The following is a 13,236-nucleotide window of genomic DNA, read 5'->3' as shown; positions in this document are numbered from 1 at the left end:
ACAAAAGCAGTGGGGAGAGTTTGGACCAATGTTAACTTGAAAAAAGAGGATGGTGAGTTTCAATAGTGGATATGAACGCCTGCTTGAGTTTGATCTTGATGGGTTTAAGACAGGAAAAAGTTAAGCCTACTTGCATATTAAAATGCATTAATTTTAAATTCAGTATGTACCATTTCTCTCACTTTGATTTATAAGCATCCTGAAAGACTTTGAAGGACATTCTTGTCTATAATGGTAAAGAACCACCGCCCAGGACAATGTCTCTTCTTTGAAAATGTTAATATGAAAATTTGCCCATTGGCAAAGTGTGACACTGCTTCCCATTAATCCTCAAATTACAGCAAAATGGGAAATGGGAGTCTTTCATTGCTCCATCCAGTGGAAGACATGGATAGTCAATCAAAGCAGAAACACCTCATGGAAAACATATTTCTACTGATTAATAAACTGAATTAAAGAAAACAAAATTTTAAAAAAGTTATACCACATTTCTCATTATACTGTCACCATGAATCTATAAGGCCACCTTGGCAAATTTATACACAGAAAGAAAACGGATCGCTTTTACTAGGAAATATCAGGTCAACCCCCCAATAAAATTAATAAAATTAAACAAAAAAGGATACACGTGTACATCCAAATTTCTTGCGATGCAATATTTTATTTTATTGCAGAAAACACCTTTTCAGCTCATTCCTGAGCCTTGCAGTAGCCGGGGACAGCGTGGCTGAGGCACTGCTGTGGCGCCTCCAAAGAGGTTTCCCGGTCGATGCAAGGCTAAAAAAAAGGCCTTTTAAAAAATGAATACAAATACTTTATTGGCATTAAAAATTAAAAAAAAACAAAAAATCTAAAACGGGGAAAATAGCCCCATTGAAAACAGCAATGCTGCACCAAGAAAAACCTGGTGCAGCAACAAAGTTGCTGGAGGGGGCATTCCTGGGCTGGAGGGGCTTAGGAATCTGACTACAGTCAGATCTGCTCCTGGGAATGCCCTGGGAATGCCCCCACTCCATGCTGGCGCCACATTTCTCTTCTGGGATTTAGGCTCCGGAAAGGCTGCGGCATCAGAGCAGCACTGTGCAGCTCTGCGGCATCCAGGTGCTGATGGAACTGCCCCCACTGCCAGCGTGCCTCTTATCATGGGATAAGAGGGCACTTACGCTGGTGGCAGGGTCACGGTGCCTCCACTCCACTTTCAGCCCAATCTTCAGGAATGGGCTGTTTGTCAGTTATGGCCTTTCTGTCTTAAAATACACAAACCATAAAGATTTCACCCACTCGGTGCATTTGGCCCAATTATGGGACTATCTTGTAATATTAATCTAACTAATTTTCCAGACATAAATTGAAATCCAAAAATTAGCTATAGTTAGACTGCAGTAAGAACAGAACTGGTAATTCGATCTTGTACTATATCCCCTCCCTCTCAAAACAACTTTCCTAGACAAATATAATTTTCATTTCCAAATTTATAAATAGAAAGATAAGTGTAATCTCCACACAATAAATGTGCACTAATGAAACCTAGTAACTGTTACAGTTAAGGCAATCAGATAAAAAGTTTATAAAAACTGTTTAAGGAAATGAATATTAATAATTTACATCACAGAACCAGACTTTCCTTAATTGATACAGTGAGCAGTTTTGTCAAGTGATCATTTTGTTTTGTTTTTCAAGAGTCAAGACCTGGAACTGTATTCATGAAATTAATTTGGAGATATGCCAAACAACTGGAGGTAACACAGTGATTAGGAATTTGAAAACATTCTTCACCAAAAACACATAGAAGAAAAGGTCTTTTGTTCTTGTCTATTAGCCCTGTAAAATTGATACGCGAGTATCACTTCATGTCTGGTGCTTAAAAAGATATACAGATGGCTTTGATGTGGTTTGAATATGTAGATTTCATTTTCCCACAAAGAAACAGAATTCAAGGTGATGCAGATCATGCCTAGCAGTCATTCCAAAAACCTTTCTTGGGTCAGTAACTCCCCACCATTGTTATGTTTTCCATATCAAGTAAATCTGGTTTTACATATACATAGAGAATCTTACTGTGTAATCCTAAAAAGAGTTACGCCCTAATACTCTCATTTTCTTCAATGGACTTGGAACTCTGTTTTAGGACGGCACTGTTAAAGTCTCAACAGGGTTCTATGGGACACTAACTTCAGCCGTACACAGTTTAATGATATTGTACAGCAGCAGTGGTGACTAAAACAAAAAAGGATGAAGCTTTCTTAAATTTCCATCAGATTTAATATTTAACTTGAAGCTGCAAAACATTTAATTCAAGAAGATTACTGAATGGTCCAACTGTGGGTCATAGGAGGGGGCAGTACTGTTACCATGCTGACTACCTTTTTGAATAATGGGCTGATGAGGGAGTACTGAAGTTCAGTTTTGTCTCTCCTCCTCCTCAAAATACCACACTATACTAGTGCTCCTATTAAAATACGTATTTTTAAATAGAAAAGCAAGGGAGAAATATGAAAACTCAGCCCTCACAATAACACCATTACATTTCATCTGAAGAGTGCTGAATGTTAAAGTTACTTGTGTTGTGAAAATGTCTTGATCTGGATCTTCTTAGTACAAAGTCTGAATTATCAGTTCATTCAGCTGTCAAAACCTAGAGGTCCATTTCTAATATTTCCAATTAAAATTGTATTTTAGTGAAAAGACAAAAATCTAAAACTTGTGGGAGGACCTATTACAATTACGTAAGCAAGTATGCAATACACTTAAGTATAATTTAACTTTTATTACCTTTTCATCCTGCAGCTGCTCCAAGAGGAGTTCTATGCTCCACTACTTTGTCCTTGCAACAACCCTGTGAGGTAGATTATGTTGAAGTAGTGATTGCCCCAAGGTCACATTGTAAACTACATGTCAGAGTAGGTACTTAAAACCTGGGCTTCCTAAATCACAGTCTGACATACACCAGACTTGATTCAAAGTAAACCTTAACTCCTAATCAAATTGCACTAGCTAAAATTGTAATTTGTAAACACTGTCTAAATATAATTCCACCTCCCCCAGGTGGAATTATTTCTATTTTCATCTGTTTTATTTCTATTTTCATCTGTTTATGTATTATTATCTACTAATTCTTCCAGTCTTTGCAAGAAGACCTCTAAGCATAAAATTATAAGCATATAGAGACCTGTCCAAGTGTCAATTCCTTCAAGTTAAATGGCTTTCAAGTATTTTGGAAGACTGGAATCTTCTGCCACTGTTAGTTGGTAGGTGGTGGGATATGTTACAATGGAAGATAAGCAGGTGATGGTATGACCGATGTTCTTTGGTCACAGAATTGTTTTTATTACATGAATCATTACATGGCCATGCTAAAAGAGCCTTGTTTACTCACCGAGAGGGTTCCTTTCACTCGGATACGGTATAAGGGCATCTTGCAGCTTGGGTTATTCCCGTCCATTGCTAAAGGAGGCAGGACTAATTTTCTACTTCCTGTCTCCCTAGAGGGAATAGCCTGAACTTCCAGTTTTCCATTAACGAGCTAATAGAGACAGGAATAATGTAGACAACAATAACAGAAGATAATAGCAAGAACACGTAACTGAACTGTAATTGAACAAGAACATTGTCAAGGCATACGAATGAAAAGGAGATGAGAGAGACTTTATGTCCTTTTCTCTGCAATTTTAGATAAGAGTTCCACTGCTTGAATGCATTAATGAAGTTGAGAAAATTATTAAATCCCTTGCTCCGAATAAAAGGCCATCCTGGATTATCTGATGTATCTTCTTCGGGTGGGCAAGATGCCCTTCTTCTCAGAGCAGAAGTAACCCTCTCAGTGAGTAAACAAGGCTCTGTTCCAGTCTGAGGGAAGGGCGTCTTGCATCTTGGGATATCCAAAAGCTATGTTCCTGGGTGAGATTTAGTTATTTTCTTCTATGACGTGCTGAAGCACTCTCCTGCTAAAGCCCGCATCGCAGATGCATAGGTTTTAATTTGTAATGTCGCACGAAAGTGGAGATAGTGGACCAGGTGGCCGCTTTACAAATCTCCTCCACAGAGGCTTGTTTGTTGAATACTGCGGTGGCAGCAGGACTGCGAACAGAGTGGTGATATCCTCTGAAACTGGTAATTTGCAGACCAAGTAGGCTTCTGCAATGCAAAGTCTGATGGTACATCTGAGTGCAGGTCAAGACATCTTATGACCCTGATTTGGGGATGCGATAGAAATAAATAGAGCATCGAATGCTCTGAAGGAGGTTGTGCAATTGATATAAGTCCTGATGGCTCTATGTTCATTGAGAGTGTGTCACTACTTTTGCTTGTTGGTGACCGGGTTCACAGGAAAGGGTGGAAGGTGACGTTCCTGTTTACTGTGGAAGGTTGTGTTTACCTTTGGGATGAAGGAGGGGTCAGGCTGAAGTACAACTTTGTCCTTGTGGAAAATACTAAGGTCTTTTCTAATGGACAATGCCCCTAGTTCTAAGACCCTTCTGGCTGACGTGATGGTGGTAAGGAAAAGAACCTTCATGTTGAGGAAACACAGAGGAACCTCCCTCAATGGCTCGAATGGTGGCTTTGTCAAGGCTGCCAGTTTGACACTGAAAAGGTCTTCCAACTGTAATTATAGATCCTCCTCATGGAGGGGCGTCTGACCTATAGAACAGTGGCGATGACATTGTGCCTTTCAATGTTCATGCAGTTAGTTTGAACCACCCCGGGTTGGGGTGGAGAATGGGCCCCTGTTGCAACAGGTCTTGTAGCACTGAAAGACGCCACGATCTCTAGGTCAACAGTTCTGTCAGAGCCACATGGTCTTCTTGGCCAGTCTAGGGCAATCAGGATCACCGATGCTCTCTCTGCTCAGATTTTTCTGAGGACTCGCGGAAGGATAGGAAGGGGAGGGAAGGCATAAAGGGTTCCCCGAGACCAAGATGACAGAAGCGCATCTATCTGTTCTGTTTGTGGATGGAAGAAGCGGGAATAGAACCGAGGTAGTTTGTGGTTCCGCTAAGATGCAAATAGTTCCACCTCAAATTGACCAAATCTGTCTGTCAGCATCTGGAAAGCTTGTGGGCAAAGAGTCCACTCCCCTCGTTGATGGAACATATCCAGGCTTAGCAAGTCATCCTGGATGTTCTGAGAACCCTGGATAGGTTCATCCTGTATGGAAGCAAGATTTTTCTCCGCCCATGTGAATATCTTTTAGGCTTCCCAATAATATTTGCAAGTCATCCTTGCTCAGGGGCCATGCTAATCTTCTCCGTATCATTCCAATTTTAGTATACGTGATGCCAAAGTGAACACTAAGAGTAGAAGGACAGATTGGAATAAAGGTTTTCCCTAACTAGTGCCAATCACAGCAGAGCTCTGCTGAGAAACGTGCACTCCCCAGCAAGGCAGGAGGGAAACTGGAAATTCAGGCTATTCCCTCCAGGGAGACAGGAAGCAGAAAATTAGTCCTGCCTCCCCTAGCAATGGAAGGGAATAACCCAAACTGCAAGATGCCCTTCCCTCAGAGCGGGAACATCCGAAGTTGTTACAGGGCCTAATCTTCAGCTTTATATCAGATAGATTTTAAATTTGTGGATTTTCTGTAAAAACCTCAAAAACTATAAGAGAATGGGCTATATATCACTGTAAATATGGCTTAAGGGTTTTAGCAAGAGCTGTTGATGACAACATGTGGTGTTCTGTTACTTTCTCTTCTGGTGCTGTCACATAAGATACAACTCTTGGGTAACGACCTCTTCTATCCATTAGTTTACCTCAGTGATTACATAAGGTATTTTTAAGGACACACAAATCAAATCTATCAGGTTGGATTCCTTGTTTAAAGAATTAAAGCATTTTTTTGGTTTGCATGATTTTATGGCTTCAGTCACAATAGCTACAAATGCAAGAATTGTGTAAAGTCACTTCACATGCATGGCTTGACAAACATAATTGCATAATGTAGTTGTGAATTAAGTATCTACTAGTGAAGAAACTGTTAAACATGAATGAGGCTAAAAAAATTCGGATCTTGATGAAATGCATGATTGTGTGGATTGAACTGCCCAGTCAGCCTACTCTGTATACAACTACAAATGAGATACTTATAGCAAGAGAATAAAATTTTAAGGAAACGAGCCCAACACACCCCTTCAACCCCCACTTATTACATATAAAATCAAGGCAATAAACCACAGCAAGGAACAAAATAATCTAGCATCCCTGGGAACAGATGTTCCCCTTGGTTCTTCTGCACCCTCCTGCATATATTCTCATCTCCAACAACCATTTCATACTTCAGCTACTCGCATTATGAATAAATCATATGTTTTACACTTTACATTGTTCTGTTAGTTTTAATCTGACCTTACAGAACAAATTTAGAAACTTTACTGTAAAAAGAAAAGCATATCTACAAGTTTAGCACCAAATTACATAAAGAATCAACAAATTGTGCTTGAATTTGAGAGGATATTTAGCTGAATTTTACACTGTTAATACAGCAAAACTATCAATATAGCAAACGCCTGGAAAGAACAAGTCAGCTCAGTGAAACTGAGATGCAAATTTTTGCCAATCAATACCTCAAGATACATCTTTTGTGATCATACACACATACATGAACAATACTGTTTTTATGCTGCAATATATTGATGATTACTCAATTCTTGTTCTAACAAAATATGTAGTTTTGTTGCAAAAATAATATTTCTCACTGAAGAGAGTAATTTCCTTGAAGGGGGCACAATCTCTTCTATTTCTTCTTGTCTGGGGGGAGAATGTCTGCTACAGAAATGCAGAACAACAGTAATAACAAAAGGTGAAACACAGAGAAAATGAGAAATAAAGTAAATGGGTACCCTTTGTATTCCACTTATCAGTGGGAAGACATATTTACCCTTCTGAACTCTTACTATTGACTTGAGTAGCAATATCAGGCAGCTTCAGAACATTAGGATTTTATTACAGATGTCAGTGGGAGAAGGATCATATCCACCATGTGTTTTTCTAGTACAACTCAGTTCTCAAACGGAAGGTATGTCTTGCTCCAAGAAATAACAAAGAGATTTTTTTGTGAAAAAACAGACTAATTGATAAAACACACATTAGTAATAATAGCAGGACAATAAAAAAAGTCTCACATCTGAAAAGATATTTCCTTGAAACTCTTTGCTTCTTTCTCCCTATCACTATGATGGATTTAGTACACAAACAATTCTCTCCTTTTAATTTTTTTATACTTTTAATAATAAACCGTCAACTCAAGGATTAAAATATATAAACTAAAAAGAAACTCATTTTAAAGAACAGCTGCCTGACCACTCCAAAAATTTATATGGATTTCTTTCACTGTGCAACAGCAATGTTCCTGAATATAAAAGGTCATTTACATTGTGTGAGGGCTGCTTCAGACATTTTCCAAAAGCATAAGAACATAAGAAAAGCCATGCTGGATCAGACCAAGGCCCATCAAGTCCAGCAGTCTGTTCACACAGTGGCCAAGCAGAAAGACAAAGTGAGTAAGACGTGCATCCTTTCCCCATACTTCTCCTCCTGGAGCAGAAGCAAAACGTTCATCTCGCCAAGAGAGATGGATATATCTACAAGCTTCCGACAAGACCTGGAAGTGTGTCTCCATACTGAAGTGTATCTCCATACGTGATGTTATATGAGCACATCTGTAGTTAACCATATAGCATAAAACACACACTGCTGGGAAGAAGTGGTGGTAGAGGCAGGCTAGTACTGTTCACACAATCCAAAATCAAATAAATTTAACTAGCATGGAATATACTTAAGGTATGAAAGAGTTGAAGCAGAGCAAAATGAAACAAGCTGCAGGTGAATGTGGCTTTTTAAAAGAAATCAGAGTACTTAATACTAGCCCAGATGAGCTCAGTATGTCTCAGAAAACTATAACAGTGCTCACAGGCAACTACCAATGTAAATCTACTTTGTCTCTGCTATCTTTGAACTGAGCTAGCAATGATAATTAACAGCAGTATTAACAGCAGTAATCCTACAGAAAGCTTAGGCAAAGATATGGTATTGTAACATATGTTGTTTCATTATTCTCTGGATTAAATATCAGGAAAAAATGGCTGCAATATACTAAAGAGTTTATGACGTATTTAAATTCCTATCAAATTTTTAGGAGCCCATGGCCTGGCATATAGCATTTTCCCAGCTTTATATGCTGGTATATTTAAGATTACAGTTTGGAAGTGTAGTCCCCTTCTCCTTTCAAACCAACTCTCCTTGCTGACTAGGAGTTAAACAAGCAGAAAGAGGTAGGTTGGGACCAAGACTCTCAAAGTAACTGCGGCAGCTTTTGTAGTGCCGATCATAGTGGAAAAATTGCTGCGCAAAGGAAAAGTTAATCAAACCCATACAAACTAGAAGACTTTAGACAATTTTACACATCTAAGGAAAAAGAAGGAAACTTGTTTACAGTGAACCTCCTTTTTTTGGCTCTGTTGAATTCTCATTAAAATCATGACTTGGCTAAGAATTAGACTAGCTAACAGAAAATACAGTCTAACATGAAAGTAAGAAAGAAAAATGGCTTGCTGCTTTATGCAGCCTTTGCTGTCATGGAAAAAAAAATCAGACAATTTTTATGATCAGTCCAAACCAGTAACCATATCAGACTGGTTTTCAAAATGCCAAACTGTACTTAAAATTATGGAAGAATGAAGATGCATGAGACAATGCTTTTAGTCAGAATATATTTTTGCATTCAGAATAAAATGACCAGGTGCAGATTTTTCTTTTCTAGGACTGATGCTCAAATTCGTCTTAATGTTCATTTTTACCCCTTAGTTTGTTACACTGTACTGACACTAATCTGCCTTGAAATTGGCTGATTCTGTTCAAGCCATGTTTACTACAGAGGCAAGTTTCATCTGGTTGTCTTCATTCCAATACCACTTAATGCTGTATGGCAGGAGTTATTATTAAAAACTATATATTACGCACACATAGGGTAAAAAAAAACGTAGCTCGCAACGATAACTGTATTATATTTGTTTTCATTCTCTCAGTCATGGACAAACATAGGTGGTAGTTAAAATCTGGAATAGAAATTGGTTCCCAAGTATATTATCCTCCAAAAGAGCTATTTAGCAACTGTAAAATAGGTAAAATGAGAATGGGCAAGGCAGGTTAGAGAATGGACGATCTGTTTAGAGAATGGCTCATCCATTTATATCACCTTGCTGAGCATTAACCGCTAGGACAAAAAACCCCACAAACATCAATGATGTCAGATAATTTAGTTGATTCCTTCAACTGAGCAGGTGCCTTGGCTCCAACACAAGGAACAAGCTTTTAACACCAGTCTGCTTTCTAATGATACAACCAACTATAAATAAGATTATTTAATCTGGTAAAAATGAAGGTGATTTTTTAAATGAGGAAAGTAACAAGAACGTATCTGGAGATTTACAACTTTTCATTTTGGAAAGAGTTCCTTGATTGCCTGTTCCCATCAGGACTTGAATAAGGAAGTGCCATGGCTCTCTACTGCTTTGTGACATAAGTAGTTATTAATATAGCCTGTGTGGTGTAGTGGTTAAGAGTGGTGGTTTGGAGCAGTGGACCCTAATCTAGAGAACCGGGTTTGATTCCTCACTCCTCCATATGAGTGGTGGACACTAATCTGGTGAATAGGGTTGGCTTCCCCACTCCTACACATGAAGCCTGCTGGGTGACCTTGGGCTAGTTCACAGCTCTCTAAGAGCTCTCTCAGCCCCACCTACCTCACAGGGTGTCTGTTGTGGGGAAGGGAAGGGAAGGTGATTGTAAACTGGTTTGATTCTTCCTTAGCTGGTAAGAGAAAGTCAGCATATAAAAACCAACTCTTCTTCTTCTTCTCCGTTGCCATCATTGCAGACTTATTAGCAAGTTTATCAATGCACATACATCATATTAGGGAATAAGAAATGAATTGCTATGCTTAACAGGCCTGGAAGCAAAGGGATGAGGATGAATGGGGCACATATAACTGAGCAATCACCATCTCGGGGGCTGACCTAAAACTCCACATTTGATAGATATTTGACTATTAAAATAAAAGTTCAATATGCAGAGTGTACACACACACTTGCTACATGCACATGATAAGGCAGAAGAGAATGGTAGCCATTTACTCCCATAGGAACAAAAAAATATGAAGTATTGCGCTTGGAAGCACTGCTGCAGTGAAGGTGCCCATGGGGTACCCAGTCCACAGTGGCAATTGTAAAGTATCTCCGTATGCAAGAACTATAGAGGTACTGTGAACATGTGTACACTCAAATAAAGGGTCCTTGCAATATAAAAAAACCCTGTTATCATAGACATTTTGCCAGTGCCAGAGCAAAACAAAAATAGAGCAAACTTAAATAATCCCAGAAATAAAAGGGCACTGTATAATAGAACCAAAGGGTGCTATGCAATATACCTTGTTACCAGCTTAGAAATGAAAATCCCAAGTAATTGTTCAACAGAATCCAAATACACTGCCAAATATACTGACCTTATCTTGCACTCTGGCATGACTCATATAGGCTGATGTGCTAACATGTAATATATCATTGATCTGGCTTTCTATCTATGCTCTAAGGCATATATTTCAGTTCAACAAACAAGAGCTTGATCTCTCTCCAGAATGGATTTCTTCGCTTAAATCTTAAATTCTTCTAAAGGGAGCTTTCAGAAGCACAAAATTCTTTAAATGCCTGGGGGGCCAAAGAATATAAAAGCCTGATGGGAAAGAATTTATAACCCAGTGTCAAATGTCAATGTCCTTCATCTCTATTAACTCTGATCTTATCTTTAAAACAACACACAATGTTCAAGCATATCTCATGAAGAGCCACTAGAAGTACACTTAACCTCTAACTGATATCACAGTGGCATGGATTAAATTAAATACAATATGATTTTATGCATCATGAGATTTAAAAGTCCCTACAAAACAGGATTTAGTACATAAAATTACTACTCCATGTCACTGACAGCTTGAGATTTGCCAGTTCCTCAGCCCAGATATTTGTATATGTCCCTGAAAACTTTATTTCTATTTTCATTTGTCCTGGGTCTCAGTGTTCCTTCCTTGTAGCTGTGCCTTGCCGCTTGGTCACAGATCTCTTATCACCGAAGTGTGGGTCACTTCCTACATGTGAGGGACATATGCCAGCAGTTCCTAGGGTCTGGAGTGAAATGTGGCAGAATGAAAAAGTTCTTTCTTACTTTAAGGCTTTAGGGTTTGAGTTAGAAATGGGTCATATTCCCACAGACATACAACATACAGTAACTAGTTGCAGGTAATTATTACTTAGCTCAAGCAACCAGATAAGTGGCTTTTTGCAAGTTTACCTTAAATTGTCTTCTCTATTCAACTTCACCTTTCCAAAGCTCATCCAAATATTTAACTATCTTTATTTTAAGCATTCCTACAATGAGAAACACTACAAGATAAATACCTAATAATATTTATACTAAAGGTCATTCAGAAGTTGGGGGGGGGTTTCTTTTGGGATTTTATCAACCAGTACAAGTTGTGAAGGATTTTCAGATGGGTAGCACAATTCATTTTCCTACTCACCAGCCTCTTTCATGCTATGGAAAGACAGACTGAACAGCATTGCCGTGCAATGAACTCCCTTCCCATTAACTATAGATAGTTCACTGGATAAAGCATAATAGTGAATCTTTGTTTTAAAACTGTTGAAGTTCTTCTACACATGAATACAGTAATAACCTTTAGAATTTAAAATGAGAACAGCAGATGGAACCTAATTAAGAGAAAAATTATTAGTCTTCATAAAAAGCTGGAAAAGCAGTGGTACTTTAGAAAAAAGGTAGGCACTTTGTGTTATTTCATAATTGCAGACGCAGTTTATTGGCTAAATGGTGGGGCCCTTTTAATGTTACCCTATCTCTCCCTTATTGGTGTAATCTTTAGATCAGGGGTGTCAAACTCATTTGTTACACGAGGACAGATATGACATAAATGTTACTTAGTTGGGCCGGTCCATGCCTCGCCAGCCTAGATGGGGAGCAGGGGTGTGTGTGTATGTGTGGCTACCTCAGCTGGCCAGATAAAAGCTCTCAAAAGGCCGGATCTGGCCTGCGGACCATATGTTTGACAGCCCTGTTCTTGATGATCCAACTCTGAGGGCAAGGACCAATCAATTGCGTGCATTTTTCCCATGGAACAGGCATCTCTTGTAAGGTAACAATTACAAGCATAATGGGTCATCAAAATAAGCCTCATCTAGACAGTTTATTACTCTGGCCCACACAACAGCCCCTCACAAAAAAGTAATAGGTAATATTTAAAGAGCACTGCTATAAATGGGACAATAAGAGAAGGCCAAGAATGTAAAATTGTAGACATTTGCCTAAATGCCCAAGCTGCCCTTAACACAATGGAAAATTCTTCCTTTTCCATAATACTTCTCTCATTGTGCTGGATTTTTAAACAAACAAAATATAATAAGATTTCTTTCAAGACTTCATAGCTGTATCCAAGCCCTGGCCAGCAAGGTAGTCTACACAACAGAATGGTATACCTCGTAGATAAAATATTTTGGTACCTTAAGTTCAATATAAAGTAGACATCTGTTAGACCAGAAGGGGAATAAAATTTAATATATAAAACAACATTAATAATTAAGAGGAAAGGGGAAACTTTCTTCTTGCTTCCTCAAATAAATTACAGGTATTATTCAAGACAAACTGCTGTCTTCGAGATATGAGTTTTCAGGTCTTGATAACATGCAAAGGAACACATGTCACAGCGTGCATTTCTCCTTATTTGATCATGATGAAAATATACATATTATTTAAAAAATTGTAAAACAACACAGCATGCTGAGCAATCATGTATCTTTTGACCCTGTGGCTATCTATCACATGGGGTGCCACAAGGTACAAACTGCTATAAGCTACATTTCAGACTGTAAACCAAATTTCCTACAAAATATTGTTTAAGTAATATAAGAAGTATTCTTTATAGATTCCATTTTACAAGTTATGTAAGCAAAAAATTCTTTAGTCGCTGATAAGATCCTTGCAGTGCAGTTAGCATCGACAGAAGTTTTAATGAAATGCTTACAATGAAAGGGGACTGAAGTCAGATTCACATGCAATTCAATAACATGCAACTGTAGTATAATACAGTATACCAAAATAGAAAATAAAAAGACCTAACATTAAAGAAGAATTATTAGACTATTGTGAGAGATTGCAGATGAACATTTAGTTCCCTTA

The 13,236-nt window shown here is 38.4% G+C and overlaps 1 protein-coding gene and 1 non-coding gene across 3 annotated transcripts in view; both read right to left on the bottom strand.

Annotated features, from left to right (window-relative positions):
* Positions 1-13,236, bottom strand: part of EFNA5 (ephrin A5) — a 237,714-nt gene that overhangs the window by 168,527 nt on the left and 55,951 nt on the right. The window lies entirely within an intron of this gene.
* On the bottom strand, positions 5,179-5,289 carry LOC130477214 (U6 spliceosomal RNA). The gene has a single exon (XR_008933305.1). It is a non-coding gene; the product is annotated as a U6 spliceosomal RNA (small nuclear RNA).

This window comes from Euleptes europaea, chromosome 4, assembly GCF_029931775.1.
Source record: "Euleptes europaea isolate rEulEur1 chromosome 4, rEulEur1.hap1, whole genome shotgun sequence".
Lineage (NCBI taxonomy): Eukaryota > Metazoa > Chordata > Lepidosauria > Squamata > Sphaerodactylidae > Euleptes > Euleptes europaea.
The sequence above is the reverse complement of the archived record's forward strand: the minus strand, read 5'-3'. Positions and strand labels throughout refer to the sequence as shown.